This window comes from Xylocopa sonorina, chromosome 2, assembly GCF_050948175.1.
Source record: "Xylocopa sonorina isolate GNS202 chromosome 2, iyXylSono1_principal, whole genome shotgun sequence".
NCBI lineage: Eukaryota > Metazoa > Arthropoda > Insecta > Hymenoptera > Apidae > Xylocopa > Xylocopa sonorina.
The window spans coordinates 16,183,939-16,198,573 of record NC_135194.1 but is presented as its reverse complement, the minus strand read 5'-3'; the positions used below and the strand labels follow the sequence as shown (position 1 = coordinate 16,198,573).

At 55.1% G+C, this 14,635-nt stretch overlaps 1 protein-coding gene across 12 annotated transcripts in view; it reads left to right on the top strand.

Moving 5' to 3' along the window:
* The window catches only part of LOC143433236 (protein turtle), a 121,257-nt gene that overhangs the window by 67,313 nt on the left and 39,309 nt on the right, over positions 1–14,635 (top strand). Inside the window, exon 2 of one of the 12 annotated variants that reach the window (XM_076910501.1) lies at positions 6,829–6,855. The exons of 10 other annotated variants lie outside the window; for them this stretch is intronic. The gene's annotated coding sequence lies outside the window, so the exon portion shown is untranslated. Of the gene's footprint in view, positions 1–6,828; positions 6,856–10,212; positions 10,520–14,635 lie in introns of those variants that run through there. One more of the 12 variants, XM_076910502.1, reaches the window with a different exon arrangement.

The following is a 14,635-nucleotide window of genomic DNA, read 5'->3' as shown; positions in this document are numbered from 1 at the left end:
GCCGAACGAGGAGGGAGGAGGGTGGCTTCCCCGTGAGCCTGACGAGCGAAAGTTTGCTCACGGATAAATCGCCGTTATCGTCGAGCAAAGTCGTCTTTATCCTTCTCCTTTTCGCGTCGCGTACCGATACGTCGGTCGAGGAGTCGCTCGACTTCTTCCGCGATACGAGTTCCACCCCAGCAGCCGACAGGATCCGATCGACACGCTCTAGTCCGCTCGCGCGGATCCCCTGGCGAACGGCCGGGCGAAATGGGCGTTTATGAAATATTAAAGGCGACTGGGATGGAGCGAAAGAATAGCGAGAGAATAATTCAAACCTGTCGCGTAGCCGTGAAACGTCAGACACGAGGAAGAAGAGAAGGCAGGAGGCGAGAGGTTACGGACGGGCAGCCCTTTGCGTTTTTCCATCCAGTATTCATTTACCATTCCGGCGCGCGGTAAAAGGGTGCATTTGCATGGAAATTTTTCTCGACCCGTCTCTCTTTCGAGAAGTAACGTACACAAATCCACTAGCCTATTTTCGGTGGGGAGAAAGGATTAAAGTATTTACCGCGGAGCATAACTTGTTACGAGGAAGAGGAGGAGGAAATTATCGCGCATAAAGGACGAGCGTCACGGGCGAGCCCTTCACCCGCAAATACCCGCGTGCTTTCGCTCGAGAGATTCACTCGACTTTTTTCAAAAGACGCCGCGCGCTGCAGCTTTCAGTAATCCTCCTCCTCGACTCTTTCGTCCCTGTCGCCCGCCCTTATTCCGCGGCCCAGCAGCCGCGCTCGTTCGCGGGGCACAATCAACGTCGTCGCGTCGCTGGATTCGATGATACTCGAAGGAGAGACACACCTGACGGTAATCATTTCCTTCGAGGGACACACGCGAGCGAAAGAATATCGCGAGCGTAGAAATTTCCCTTCCCTGCTGATCCGCGGTCTAATCTAACCTAAGCAACGGGGATGGGAAACCGGATGGAACGGAGTTCGCTGTTGCCTCGCTCGCAACTCGCAAAGGTAGCGTAGATTTCACGTAAATCTCGCGTGACGGGAGCACCGAGGCGAAGATTCGCAAACAGAAATTGGCCAGATGAGAGAGGAGGAGGGCCAGGGGGATGAAATGATGTATTTACCGCGGTCGACGGCGAGTCGTAACTTATGCGGCCGGCGTAGAAGAAACGCAAATAGACAGCGCCGGATCGAAACGAGGGAATAATTCTCTGACTGGTTGAAAAATTGCGCTCGCAAAAGGGATAGCCGGGCCAGACACCAGGAGAGGGGGTTGAAAAATGGCGGACCGGCTCGTTGCGAGGGCGAGCCCGCCTCCGTTTCGCCGAGTTGATCGTCGATCGAATTTTTCCCTCCACGTTCGAAACAATTGTTTTCAGTGAAAATCGTGGCGGAGTGTCGCGATTAACGCGGAACGGCCGGTTGCGCGTGGATTATCCGACGCGGTTCGTTGTCGTGTTTCTCGAGTAAACACTCCCTCCCTCTCCTCGGTGGCCGGTAAAAGCGCAGACCCCCTTGGAACTCTTTTAATTCTCACTTTTACTCGAGCCGCGCTGCGTCGGTCGAGGGAACGCCGGCGGGAAAGGAGGCGGAGATAAAGTAAAAGAAAGTAAAGGAAAGGAAAGGAAAAGCAAGGAGCGGGTGGCGCGGCGAACGGCGAGCAGACTCGACTCGCAAATGGAAATTGGTTGCAAAGGGATATTTACTGCCGACGCTGGCCTAGGTGAAAAGCTGTAAGTTATGTGGCGGAACGGGAACGGGAACGGGGACGGGGAGAAATGCATAAAGGGAAATGTACCGACTCGAGGCCGTTGGCGCGGGTAGGTTGGCATCGCGCGATGCGTTCGAAGGATTTCGCGGTCTGGCGTTTGTCTTTACCGCGCGCGAGATGGACGAGAGAAATCATCGAGACGAAGGAGAGCAGGGCGACGTCGTTGGGACGCGTAAACTCCGTGGCGGGACGAGAGTGCTTTTAGCCCGCGGAGAAAGTAGAAACGAGGAGAGGAAAATGTACGCTATTTTGCAAGAGACGCGGTGCCGGAAGTTGGAGACAGCTCGCGTAGCAGTCGACGCGACGGTGTGGGGTGGAACTCGCGCGAACGAACGGATGAAGTTACTCGGAACGCGCATCATACGCTAGACACATTGATCGATGGAAGAAGGCACGGGTAGCGCAGGGATACGGGAAACTAAAGGTACGAAGATAAATTAATACCGTGGAATTTCTGCGAGTTAGAGGGAAACTCGTGGTCGAGCCAGTTGGTAGTTCCTGCCGGTCGTCCCGCTCTGCTCTTCCTCTTTCCTTGCCTGCGGCCCGCGGCGCACCCCGCCTACCCGTCCCCAACTCGGTCCCCGTGAACCATGGATCACCGACGAAGCCCTTCCGAATCGAATTGCAGCCAACTCCGTGAGGGACGTCGCGGCGTTGCAAGGGGGGTATCGCGTCTGGCTACGTCCGGTACCTTCCACCGGGGTAGTTTAGCCCCGTGGTGTTCGATAACTTTGGATTTCATTAGACCTGTTAATAAAGCTCGTTATCCCGGGTACGCGGTAATCGCCGCGGCAAGTGGATCTCGCGCGGGACCGCCGCGTGTGGGTGGTTTAAGCGGCGATTAATCGCGCGAGCCACGTACGTCGAGCATCGACGGCTCGATTTTACGGGGGCGAGGGTGGTAGGGTCGGTGTAGCTGCATTCTCTGCCGCAGCGACAAAAAAAAAAAGCTGGAGGACTGACGCGAAGAAGATGGTCGGGGGAAAAAGTTGCGGCTCAAAGACAATGACAAATGACATTACCACTGCCGGTGCATAGGACCAAGGAGAGCGAAGAACAAACTCTCCGAGTCGTCGAGTCCGCGGCGCGAGTTCGACGCGGTCGACCAATCGCGATGTCGCGTCGTTGATCGAGCGGCCCTCGGAACGGGGCGAAGGAAGCGAGCGAGAAGAAGAGGCGGGAAAGAAAAAAAAGCGAAAGGGAAAATCGGTCGAAGGGACGGTTCTTCCGTCGAATTCGTTAATCCCATTGGCCAGTGGTCCTTTGTGGCTAAGTTCGGAATGAAATTTCCGGTCCCACGGAATCCGGGGAATCCTTTGCCGGTCGTCGGTCCGACGGTAATTCGATCAGCAATCACACGGCTCTCGATCCGCGTATTCGTCTCCCTTTTTACGTGACTGGTCGACCACTTAAATTGTCATTTTTCCAGCATCGTGCGACACTCGAGAGAACTATCGGCGACAGATCGGTTGCGAATCCGTTTGACGGTAAACGGAGCCGAAACAGGCTAACAAGCCGAATTCACCGTCCCTCGGGTTCCGTGTTACGAGACCGGCGTTTCGAAACGATGCTCGAGGTATGTATTTATTAATTTGCGCGTATTCGGTCGAGGGTTATTCGCGCGAGCCGGTCTCGCGTCGAGCCGGGCCAGTTTCATGGTTATTTCACTGAGTTGCGCGGCAATGTTGCGTGATGGTCATAGTTGGCCCTCTCAGTGGAGCACGGGTCGAGCAGCGAGACGCACGTTCGCCGCGCGGAACCCACCCCCGTGTACCGAGCCCCCATGACCGGCGAGGTACCAGGCTCAGGCTGGGTGGAATGGGGGGAGGGTAGGAGGCGGTGGGAACCAGCCATTCATTTGCATTTCACTGATCTCGTTGGCCTCGAGCTCCATTTCCCATTTCCGGCCACGTCGAGCATCGAAATGAAACGTTCATTCAAGCCGGCGCGGCCTCTTTTTCCCTCCTACACGCGCCTCCCCGTTCTTCGTCTTCGTTATCGAGCTTCCTTCCGCCCTCGAACAATTTCTCCGACGTTCGACCTTCGATTCGGTTAGCCTAGATCAATCCGTGCCGCGCGCTAGTCGATATCGATCGAGCCTCGATAACGCGATGACCTTTAAACTCGATTCGCGTCCTCGTCGTCGACGTTGTCGTCGCTTCGACGACTGTTTTGCGAGGATAAATACAGCCGGGTCCCCGCGATACGGGAACGAAACGTACACGGGGACGCGTTCCCTCGTTCTCGAGCGTAGCCACCGAAAAACAGCGGTCCGAGCAGAGCCGAATCGAATAAACAAAATTATCGGAAACGCGCGGTGGGAATAAATTTGGATTCGTTCGATGCTCTTCGATCGGAAAATCTCGGATTTCTCGAGCGTGTCCCAGAAGAAGCTCGGCACGGATTGTTCCAGCGGCGTGCATCGCGTCGCGAATAATCTCCTCCTCGACGTTCTCCCCACGGGCGGAGGAAGCGAAACAATATTTTGGCAACCGTCCTCCCTCGGTCTGGGTACACCCCGATGGCTCTTGAACCGTTCGCGGTCTGCCTTCGAACGCGCCCAGAAGACTGAACAAGGTTAACCCCCGCGGGATTTGCATATTTCTGTTTACAAAAGAGCAGATTCCAGTTGCTGCTCCGTTCTCGTTGAAAAATCCACTCTCAGCTCGTTCGAACTTTTACGCCATCGCGTACTCGATGCTGCTCCGGTGAACCCAATTCTCGGGACTTGGTCGCACCCCGTTGTTCCCGTTAACCGACCAGAGGCGCGAACAGCTGTAACCGACGGTAAGTCCGCGCGGGTTGAAAGAGAGCAGCCGAAACGGGTCGCCTCGAGGGGAATCGTTGAAAACTCGTCGAACCGGAGAATTATTCGGGGAAAACCGGTCCCCGTAACGCGCGGGTACGCCTTTGGACGCGGAAACTGGCCTAGGGCGGTTCGCGCCGTCCAGAGGGACATCGATTTCCTACCGAGCAATTCGATGCTCGTACACGGGCCACCGCGACGCGGTACAACCGTCGTTTCAACGTACACGCGTCCATTATTATGTAGGCGAGACCGCGACGGTGTTGGCTCGCACGTACGCGTCCGACGATTAATATTCCATCCCTCCTGCCGGACGGATTCGTCTAAAATTAGAGCCGACCCACCAGCCTGGTTGCCGATGTCTCGCAGCTCGTTCGATCGTCTTCGCCTACAGAGACGCGAGGCAGCAAAATTAGAATCGAATCCGGCACCGACGCTATCTTTGGATCAAGGTGAAGAACCTACGCGATCGGGACAAGCCTTCCCCTATCGATCGCCGCCAAGTTCCGCTGGACAGAGACGGTGGCGTAGAGATCCAGTGGATTCGGTCAAGTTTTAGTCGGACCTGCTCGTCGCGGTACTTTCTCCGCGTGTTTCCACGCTGTTCGATCGTTTGTAGAAACAATCGAGCATAGAAGTAGGAGTTCTCGCAGGCGAGCCGGGAATAATGATATCGAACCGCACGATCGGACCGCGGGCTCCAACCCCGTCACGTTCGCAGCCGTTCCACGATTCCAGGGAATCGTCTCGCCTCGGAGACACTTTTCACGAGACGAACGATTAGATTTGGAACCGCGTTTCTGGGATCCTCCAGCGAGTCGACATTACGAGCGTACCCTTTCGCGCTGCTCACCACCGAGCAGCTTTATGGCCAATTTGGACGTGTCGCACCCTCGAAGGGATGAAATAGGAAGAGAGAAGGCGAGTCTCGTCCTCTCTGTTTCCCGTTCACGTTTTCTCCGCGCGAGCGATACTGGGGAGGGACCAATGGACGGGAAAGCAGGAGAAATCTGTTTTCCTTTAATGGGCTCGATATCGAAACGGATCGATGGTTTCGTTAAATTACTACGGACAATGGTCGGACGTTGGCAGCGGGGAAAGAAGATGTTCGGTCGATTTAGATCGCGTTACGGTCCTTAATCATTACAGGTTTATGTAAATTTATGGGGCGTCGTATTTTATTGGCGGATATCGAGGTAGTCGTATTTATTCGGTGCACGATAGCGCGCCGTGCTTTGCTGTGCTCGTTCCTAAGTAAGAGGTCGAGGACTATTTCTCGCACTCTCTCTCTCTCTCTCTTTCTCACTCGTGCGAGCGGAAAATACCGGCACGACATTTATATTAAACTCCACGAATCTATCGATCCACACGTGTATATGTATATACGTCCCGTGTTTTTTCACGCAAATAGATCTTCGTTTGTAAGAATTTATTCAAGCTAATCAGCTGTTCGAGAATGACTGCCATTGACAGAGAGCCGCGCGAGTCCTCGAGGAGCGCGCATCGGCGAGTATCCGGTTAGCCAAACGCGTCCGCGTGGCTGGCTGGTTTTAAGTGCGGGTGTTTAGTAATTTATGGCTGGTAGTCCTTGCCGGAAACGCATCTCCGTGATCCAACTGCCGGGTGGTTGCGCCGCGAACATCGCATTAACGTCCACCAACCCAATTTCCTAGGATACGTCAACGGACGAATTTGACCGGATAATTTATGGGAACGGGACTAGCAACGATAGACCGCAGCGAATGCTCGACGAGATTCGATATACGCACGCGCGCCTCTTAATTGGCGACACGATACGTGAGAATCCGTGACGTTCGAAAGTCGAATTCGAGGGGGTTGAATCGCGGCGGAAGTAGTTGGACGTGGTGCGGTGGTCGCGAGAGCTTGGTCAGAGGTTTCTACGATCGCGGATCGATTAAAGATCGGTCGATGGCCTTCCCGTCGGCGTCTCTTATCTCTTTCCGATTGTAGCCGGAAGTCTCGCCGGAGCTGGGGGTTGCTCGTCGATTAAACCCGGATACAATAGGACTCCCAAAGTCTCCTGGGAGCCGTGAGACTTTGGCGACGTACTTTCAGTTTTTCCCTTTTACACCTCGCCAAGGTTCCCCTCCATTCTCCCGCGCCCTCGAAACGCCTACCTTTTGGTCACGCGATCTCTCTTGCGGGAATTTTTCCAGCTGCAAATTGCCAAAGTTTCTCAGCCGGCTCTGCTATCGTACCCGCGGAACTAACCGCCTGTTCCTTCTTCTTTCCAGATCCGCAGACGTCCCTCCGGATCCGGGGCGAGTCCTCCGTTAATGTTCGCGCGGGTTCAGCCATCGAGCGCGCGAAATCGCACGCGAACGCGAGATAGTAATTTCGTAAATTCAGCCGGGACGTTACGGGCCGCGCGTTTATCGGAGTTCTCGTATTTTCCACTCGTTACGTCGCGGTTCGTTTATATTTCTCCACGTTTCTCGCCACGCACGGGGGTGGTTTGTGGGGTTAAAAAAAAAAAAAAAAGGGATACAGTTGGAAGCTGAATAAAGATACGGGACGAACGGGCCGGCACGAATTTATGATGGCTGCATATGCATGAACGCAACGTTTTTTTTACGAGGTTTCCTCCGACGCGCCGTTAGATATCGCGGCGGGGAACAATGCATTCGCTCGTTAATTTAGAGATCGCGAAGTATACCCGCGTTCGACGGGCACGGTGTATCGTACGGCGATTCGTCCGACTCGATAACCGTGCAATACGAGGATTAACCGAACCTTCGTCACGAGTTTATTTCTTGCTCGTTTTCTTTCCCCCCGTCGCGAGTTACCCAGTTTCTCCCGGGCCACCGTGCAATAATGCACCACCCCTTATCGCTTGGCCCGAGATAAATCGGCGATACGTATTCGCGCGAAAGGGAAACGGTGCCTACGAAGCACCGAATACGAATGTAAGCCACGCGTTCGACATTATTTAGGGGACTATCGAGCGCGTTCGTTTCGTTAATACGATCCGGGGAAAAGTGGGGCTTGCGCCAGGCCGCGAAGACGGTCGAACGACTCTCGCTCGTCCCGTTTTATCGAGAGAGGAAGATCGAACGTCGAAACCTTCTGTCCGTATCGCAGCCTCCGGTTCTTCTCTCTTCTCTTGGGCTTATTTCGTCGATTGGGAACGCGCTGAATTTTCTCGGGATAATCGGAAAGTTTCCGTCCCGCGTGGTGCCTCCAGCTGGCTAGGGGTGGCGAGAAGTCAGACAGTTAGCGAGACGCAACGAGGCGCGAAATTTTCTCGACCCACCGGTAAAAGTTTTCCATTTCTCGAGTCGACTCGAGACAATTCCAGCCGACATCGATGACTGGACGCGAGACCTCTCTCTCGTTTCCTCCCGTGAGAAATATCAGGACGCGGAAAAGTTTGCGCGAGTAACGGGTGTACGGTTGGAAAACGCGCGAGGAGACGGACGGCAGACGTTCGAAATGCGCGTTCATTAACGTCCCCGGTACGTCGAACCGTGAAATTTCAGCAATCCCTTTGATCTAGCGAAAAGTCACGCGGTTGAATTATTAATGCCGGGACGGAGCCGGCGTGCATACATGCATAGATGCATGTTAATTCTAAGATAACCGAGTTCGCGTCGAATACGCAACGCGTGTGCGTCAGATTCCTGCGAAACACCGTGGCAACGTTCAGGGGTTGTCGTCTGTTTGTCCAAGAAAAATATCAACCTTGCGACTCGCGGAAGACGACCGCTAATCGGTGGGGCAAACGTTGGGATAGGGAACGGCGGGCACCCGATCGTATCGAGTGCACGCGTCGCGACGTATCCCACGTGCGGTCGCTGAAAAAACTCTGCTACTCGACGACGCGACGCGGTCGATGCCTGTGGGGCGGGGGGCGAAGAAGAGGAAATGAAAAAAGAAAAAAAAACAAATAAACGAAGCGAGAGAACGGATAAACATCCCGGAAGAATCTGTATCGCGAGACGAGCGCGAGAAATCCCTTACGCGTAAGGAAGGAGTAAGGAAAAGGAGAAGAGAAGAAAAAAAAAAAGAAATCAAGGATAACCGAAGGCGAAAAGTGGAAATGTAGAGAAAGAGAGGGAGAGAGAGAGAGAGAGAAAAGGAAGGCAGATGACACGGGGGACGTGGCCAGGGCACCTTTGAAAGTCGTTACGAGCTTGGATGCCGCCCTTCCGCCCGATCAATATTGCGTTGGTGGGGTCTCGGGCACGCGAACGACGGCGAGGGCGGTAAGGGAGTGTCGGGCAGGGGGTGAAAGACGGGTCAGAGCGGGGGCGAACGGAACGGATCTATGGCCGCGGAGGAGGCAAAAGTTGGGGGTGGCTGCGGGTTGTCGAGGGGTTCGAAAAGGGGTTCGTTGTGTCGGAAGAGGGGTTGAGGAGAGTGCGCCGACGAGTGGGGGCTGTTTGGTGGGGGCGTTAGTGGAGGAGCGAAGAGTGTCATGGCGCCGCGCACCACCGCCAGCCAAGCGGTACCTCCGACTGTTCCCTGTCGCGGTGTGTAACGCGGTTCCTCGGAATAAATTCCCGGTGAGACGAACGTCGTCCGCGACGGTACGAGACGGCCGTGCGCCGCGAGCGAGTCGAACGATTCGCCCCGTGCGAGAACGTTGCTCTCCGAGGGTTGCTCGAGACGCGAGCGGAACCGGGGGCGCGCGGTCATCCGGCGCGAGCGATTCGTTGCGCGAACGTTCGTTGTGCGTCGCAGTCGTGGCTCCGCGGCTCTCTCGAGAGGAGCGGTAAGGCGAGATCCGTTCTCTCGTTTAGCGGCGATCGTTTTCGCGAAACGATCGTTCGCTGCGAACTGGAGCGAACGATTTCGGTTGCGTCGACGGTGCTGGGAGCGGAGAACCGCCTTTCTGGCTGGTATCGACCTCGTAACTCCGGCACGAAGGTCGAGGATCTCGGTGTGCCCGTGGCACGGACGAACTGCTCGCTTGGCACAGGATCGGTAGTCGTGGTCGTCGTCGTCGTCGTCGTCGGTAGTCTCGGTGCAAACGCGAAACGGTGGAGGGTCCCTCGATCGAGGAGGAGAGCGAGACTCGCTCGAGGAGGAACGAGGAGATTCGTGGACCGCGAGGTGAATCGATGGTGTACGCGAAATCGTGACACGTTCAGTTCGTTGGGTGATAGCACGCACGATGTCGCGGCGCGATGCGTCACGTGACTGAGGACGGATCAGAGGAGAAGGGCAGCCAGTGAACAGTGGAAACGCGGAGAGAAAGGACGAAGGATCTTCTGGGTCGCGGGACCTTGCCGGGTCCTAACCGAAGCGTCAAGATCGTGATAAATAAGCGGAAGAGTGGCTGCCGCGCGAGTGGACCTCGCGTTACCATCGAACAGCGGATCCCCCAGTGAAAACGGCCTACCGGCGGTAACAATGTCCTAGCGAAGGCAGGACCGCGTCCAAGGCCGATCCCCCTCGTCCTGTCGTTCCGTTTCGTCCCCGAAAAGAACCTGAGACCCCGTTTTACCCGATCGACACCGTTTACCAACCGACCCGCGAACGAGCGACGCACGAATACCAACGAGATCGCGTTTCCACGTACACACGCGTACACAGAGGTGCACGTGCGCGAGCAGAAACACGCGTACATCGTTATTACGCGCGTGTAAGATCGAGAACGTGCACGCATCCTCTTCGTCCCCTTTCCTCGTGGAGCCTCGCGCGTTTACATCACCGCGTCGCGTCGATGCCAGCAACCCGCGCCCTGTTAACCTTTCGTCTGCCAGAGTACACCTAGAAACAACCACGCGCACACGTACACGTAACACGCGATACCCCCCGCGCACACCTATACGCGGACACCGACTGGCGTACGCTCTTCCCGAATCCAGCCAAGTCCAAAGTCCTTAATCCCGTGGGGTGATCCTGGCCCCGCCCGTCCGCGAAGGAACCACACCCCGGCCAGAGAAGGAACTCAGGATATACCGATTTACCGGGCTCCTGGTAAGCTTTCACGCTCGTTACCCGACCGTTCTTCCATCTTTTTCATTCTTTTCGATCTCTCTCTCTCTCTCTCTCTCTCTCTCTCTCTCTCGCTCTCTCTCACCCCACCCCCATCTGAACTCTGTTTGCCTCGAGATTCTTTTCACGCGAACGACAACAAAATGGGAATACGTCGATCTCCTCGTGCTTCTGCCGGTGGTTGTTTCACGGTCGTCAGTCCGTTGGTTTCGCGATCAACCGTAACCCCACCGCCTCTTTGTCGGTGGGTCTAATAGCGCACATGGCCTCGTTCCATGCTGGATGCAAGTTGCATCGCGGTCGCGCAGGTTAGACTCCCTCGAGCCGCGTCGCGAAGGGTGGGTTGTAAGAGTACCGCTACTTTTCTCTTTTCTCTCCGATGCACCGAATTAATTGGATCGCATCGATCCTCGACCACTTTCCTGTCGAACGCAGGCGGCGTTAGCTAGCTGGCCCCGTGGTTTTCGCGTCCGCGTTATCCGTAAGACCATCCTCTTTCGGCGAGCTATCAATTTCGCGCGAGGATTTTATCGAAGTTGCACGAAATTGATCGAAACGTACAATACCTACCAGTGTGCATCGCGTTTTCCATCATCGTTCGCGAGTCGTTAACAAATCCGCAATTAAAAGTTTGGTCGGAACCGGGCAGCGGGGCCAGGGGAAAGGGACGGATGAAAGACGACGACGACGACGACGACGACGACGATACTCACTGGGAAGCGTCTCGGAAACTCTGAGCGGAACTTGATCGATCGCGTCAGGAATCGATCTTCTGGAATAGCAGCGCGGCACGCTTGATTTCATTACCCCTTTGATGTATCGAAGCCAGGAAATGCACCGAGGGGGCAGGTTCACGGTTCGTTGCCTCGCTCTGTCCGTCGAATATAATTTACAAACCGGTCGACTATCAATTTGCGATAATTTATACGCCGATCTTTTTCCCCTCTGATTTATTTACCAGGCTGTCAGCCGCGGTCCGCGACTTCTCCGCGCGACAATTACAGTTTCGTTCCCACAGTCAGTCGGAAGGCGCGCGATCGATCGTCGAAAGACGCGGAACCGTCGGCAGATTAATTCACCGGATTGGATAGAAGTTAGCGCTCGATGAATCTGCGCTCGAGCGTGGCCGTTCATTTTCGAATTAATAGTTTTAACGGGGTTAAATTTATAAGCGCGGTCGCGAGAATTCTAGTTGCCGGACGGGGCCGATGAATTAATTATTTCCTCGTTATGCAACTTATATAATCGTAATTAACCTTTTAATTGAATTACACGGGAGATTAATCGAATGGCACACGCGATAGCTGGCTCGCGTTCGCTCGTAGCCATCGTCCGCTGATATTTCGGCTAACAAGAATATCCGTGGAAATTGAGCGAATCGCTTGCCCAGGAGAGCAACGTATTACTCGCAGGGATAGAATTCTGCGATTTATTTAGCGCGTTACGGTTAACCGCGAATTTCGAGCACCACCCTCTATCGACGCGGCAAAGTGCAGCGCAAACGTGTTACGACGGATCGCGCGATTTACGCGCAACGTTCCATTTTTCCCGCTGCGAACGACCGTGGACACCGCCGTGGCATCGTCGAGGGGTTTTCGTACGGTTCGCCGTGAACGAAAGCACGTCGAGCGGCGATACAGTAGAAATTAAATTGCGTTTCGTTGGCGAGCCGAACTGCTGGCGAAGCGAACGGAACAGCTGGAAGGCGACGCGGGGTTGAAACGAAGAAACCTCGAACCGATCGATCGTTTCGAATATCACCCCGATGGTCGAGTTTGGTTAATCTCGTACGCGAATTGAACTCGTCGCGTTGTTCGAATATATCTCGGATGGAAACGAAATTACACGTCGGTGTTCCGAGGAAAAAAAAACGCCGGTTTAACGAGCGAGCGTTGCACGCGACGGGGCTAACTTTTTTCGCGCTCGCTCGCATAAAACGCGAACCATTTCCCGGGAACGACATCGCGCGGCCGTTTTTCAAGGCGGCTCGCGTATCCTGTACGCGGCCAGCGCAATTGCAGCCGAACCGTTCGTGGGTGGTGAGCTACGGTGGGACGAATGCGCGTCGAACAGAAAAATGCAGTGCCGTTTCGCGGTGCATCGCGCGCCGCTTACGACTCGCGCGTTTCCGTCGAGCAAACTGCGCGTTTTAAATCTCTTTCGAACCGCGTTGAAAAATTGTGCTTCGTTTCGAAAACGCTCGTGGTCGTCGAAAGTTATCCGGGGTGTCGATCGAGAAACGAGGTTTCCTCGAGGGGCGAGGGCCGGCTGCTGGTTCCACGCTGGAATGAAATTTAATCGTAGCTCGGAATGGCACACGACTAAGAACAGCACGGATAAGGGGTGGGCTGAGGGCGCGCGATTGATCGATAAATCATGCAAATGCACCGCCGCGGCGTTCTCCCACTCTTTTCGTGGCTCGCGGATCCGTTCGACGGCTCTGTAGACAGTTTCAACGGCGTCTATTATTAACTCGCTCGATTTGCGGGCGAAGCACGAGGAGCGACCGGTCGTTCAATTTCCTCCTTCCGGTCGGAGGGCTGGAAAACGTCCCCCTCTTTCCCGGGCGAAATCTGAAATGTTCGTGACACCGTATCCTCGCTCGTGCCGCGGCGAACCGAATCCAGCCGTGGTATTAAATACCGCCCCCTTGCGTGTTAATTTATGCACCGCGGCGACTGCCCCACGATTTCTTCCTTTTTCTCGCGGGCTAACACCCGCCATCACGGGCTCGAGACAACATCTGTCCTTCGAGTCGCCGGCGCGATCGAGCGATCGAAAATGCTGCCGTGAGATCTCGTGCCGATCCCTCGCGCACGCGATACCTTTTCTTGTCGGTTGTTCCGTAGGTCGAAAGTTGAAGGTCTTTCTTTTGAGTTACGCGCCCCCGCCCTCTGGCCTCTAACCGGCGGCATGCGAGCCAACGCCTGGAGGTAGTTCGCCGGATAGATCGGGATAGATCGATTCGCGAGCCTCGTAGCAAGCGGAAACACGGATATATCCTTGGAGGGACGAAATGAAGGCGTTAAAGATAAGACTCGAGAGCTCGCCGAAGTAGACTGTAATTCTGAACGTCTGTAATTGCACGTTATCGGTAGACATCGAATCTCGTCGATCGAAAGTGCGGAGGGAATTGGAGCAAGATCGTACGACGAACGTTCGAAGGTAATTGCATCCCGGCTTGGCAGGTTTCGGTCGGTTCCTCGTTCGAAGACGCGACAGAGATGGCCGCCCGTGGATTCGTTCGTCGGCCAAACGTAACGCGCGAGAACGCATCGGTCGTGATGGGAAATCGATTTTCATAAAACCTTGAATCGCGCGTGGGAACCGCGAGCGGGCCAGCGGCCGGGCGTCTATCGCGTTTACACTTTGAAGCCGCGAACGATGTAATTAAACCCGCTCGTCCAGTTAACCGTGTTTCTCCGCGAAACGCAATTAAACCCGTCTCTGGCTCGCGATCGCGCTCCCTCCGACGTACTCCTCTCGCCTAACGAACTTTTCGGCCGATGCACCGAGGGTTCGTTTGTGCCTTTGGGAAATTAAAGAGCGTCGCGTCAAGATTTCGCACGCCTCTCAAAGTCTGAACGCACCCGTGGCGGCGGCGGCGTCGTTCGCGAAGGGGTTGCGCGAGTTCCCGACTTTAACTCGAGCTTAAATCGAGCGGATCAAAGAGGCGCACGGTTCCGTTTCGAGACTAAAGGCACGATAATTGATTTATTTCGCTCGATACCGGTCTTGAGCGCGGCAGTCGCAGTAGTAACCCAGGGGGTGGGCGAGGTTGTTCATCATCGTTGACGCTAACCACCGCGTCCATGCCAATTTTTCTTTCGCCCGGCTCTCTGCAAACCTTATAATACCCTGACGAATAGCTCGGGTTGATTTTTCCCGCTGCCGCCGTATATTCGCCTGTCGCTCGCGCTCAATTTTATTTTATCACGGCTAACGACGCGATTGCTCTCCCGCGACCGAATCGAAACGGCCGCTCCACGCTTCGCACGCGACAAATCTCCGGCTGGTGATAACTGCACCGTGGAACGCGGACGTTTCGAACGTTCGCCACCGTCCGTGATGCATTCGATCGAAGAACCGAAGGGGAGG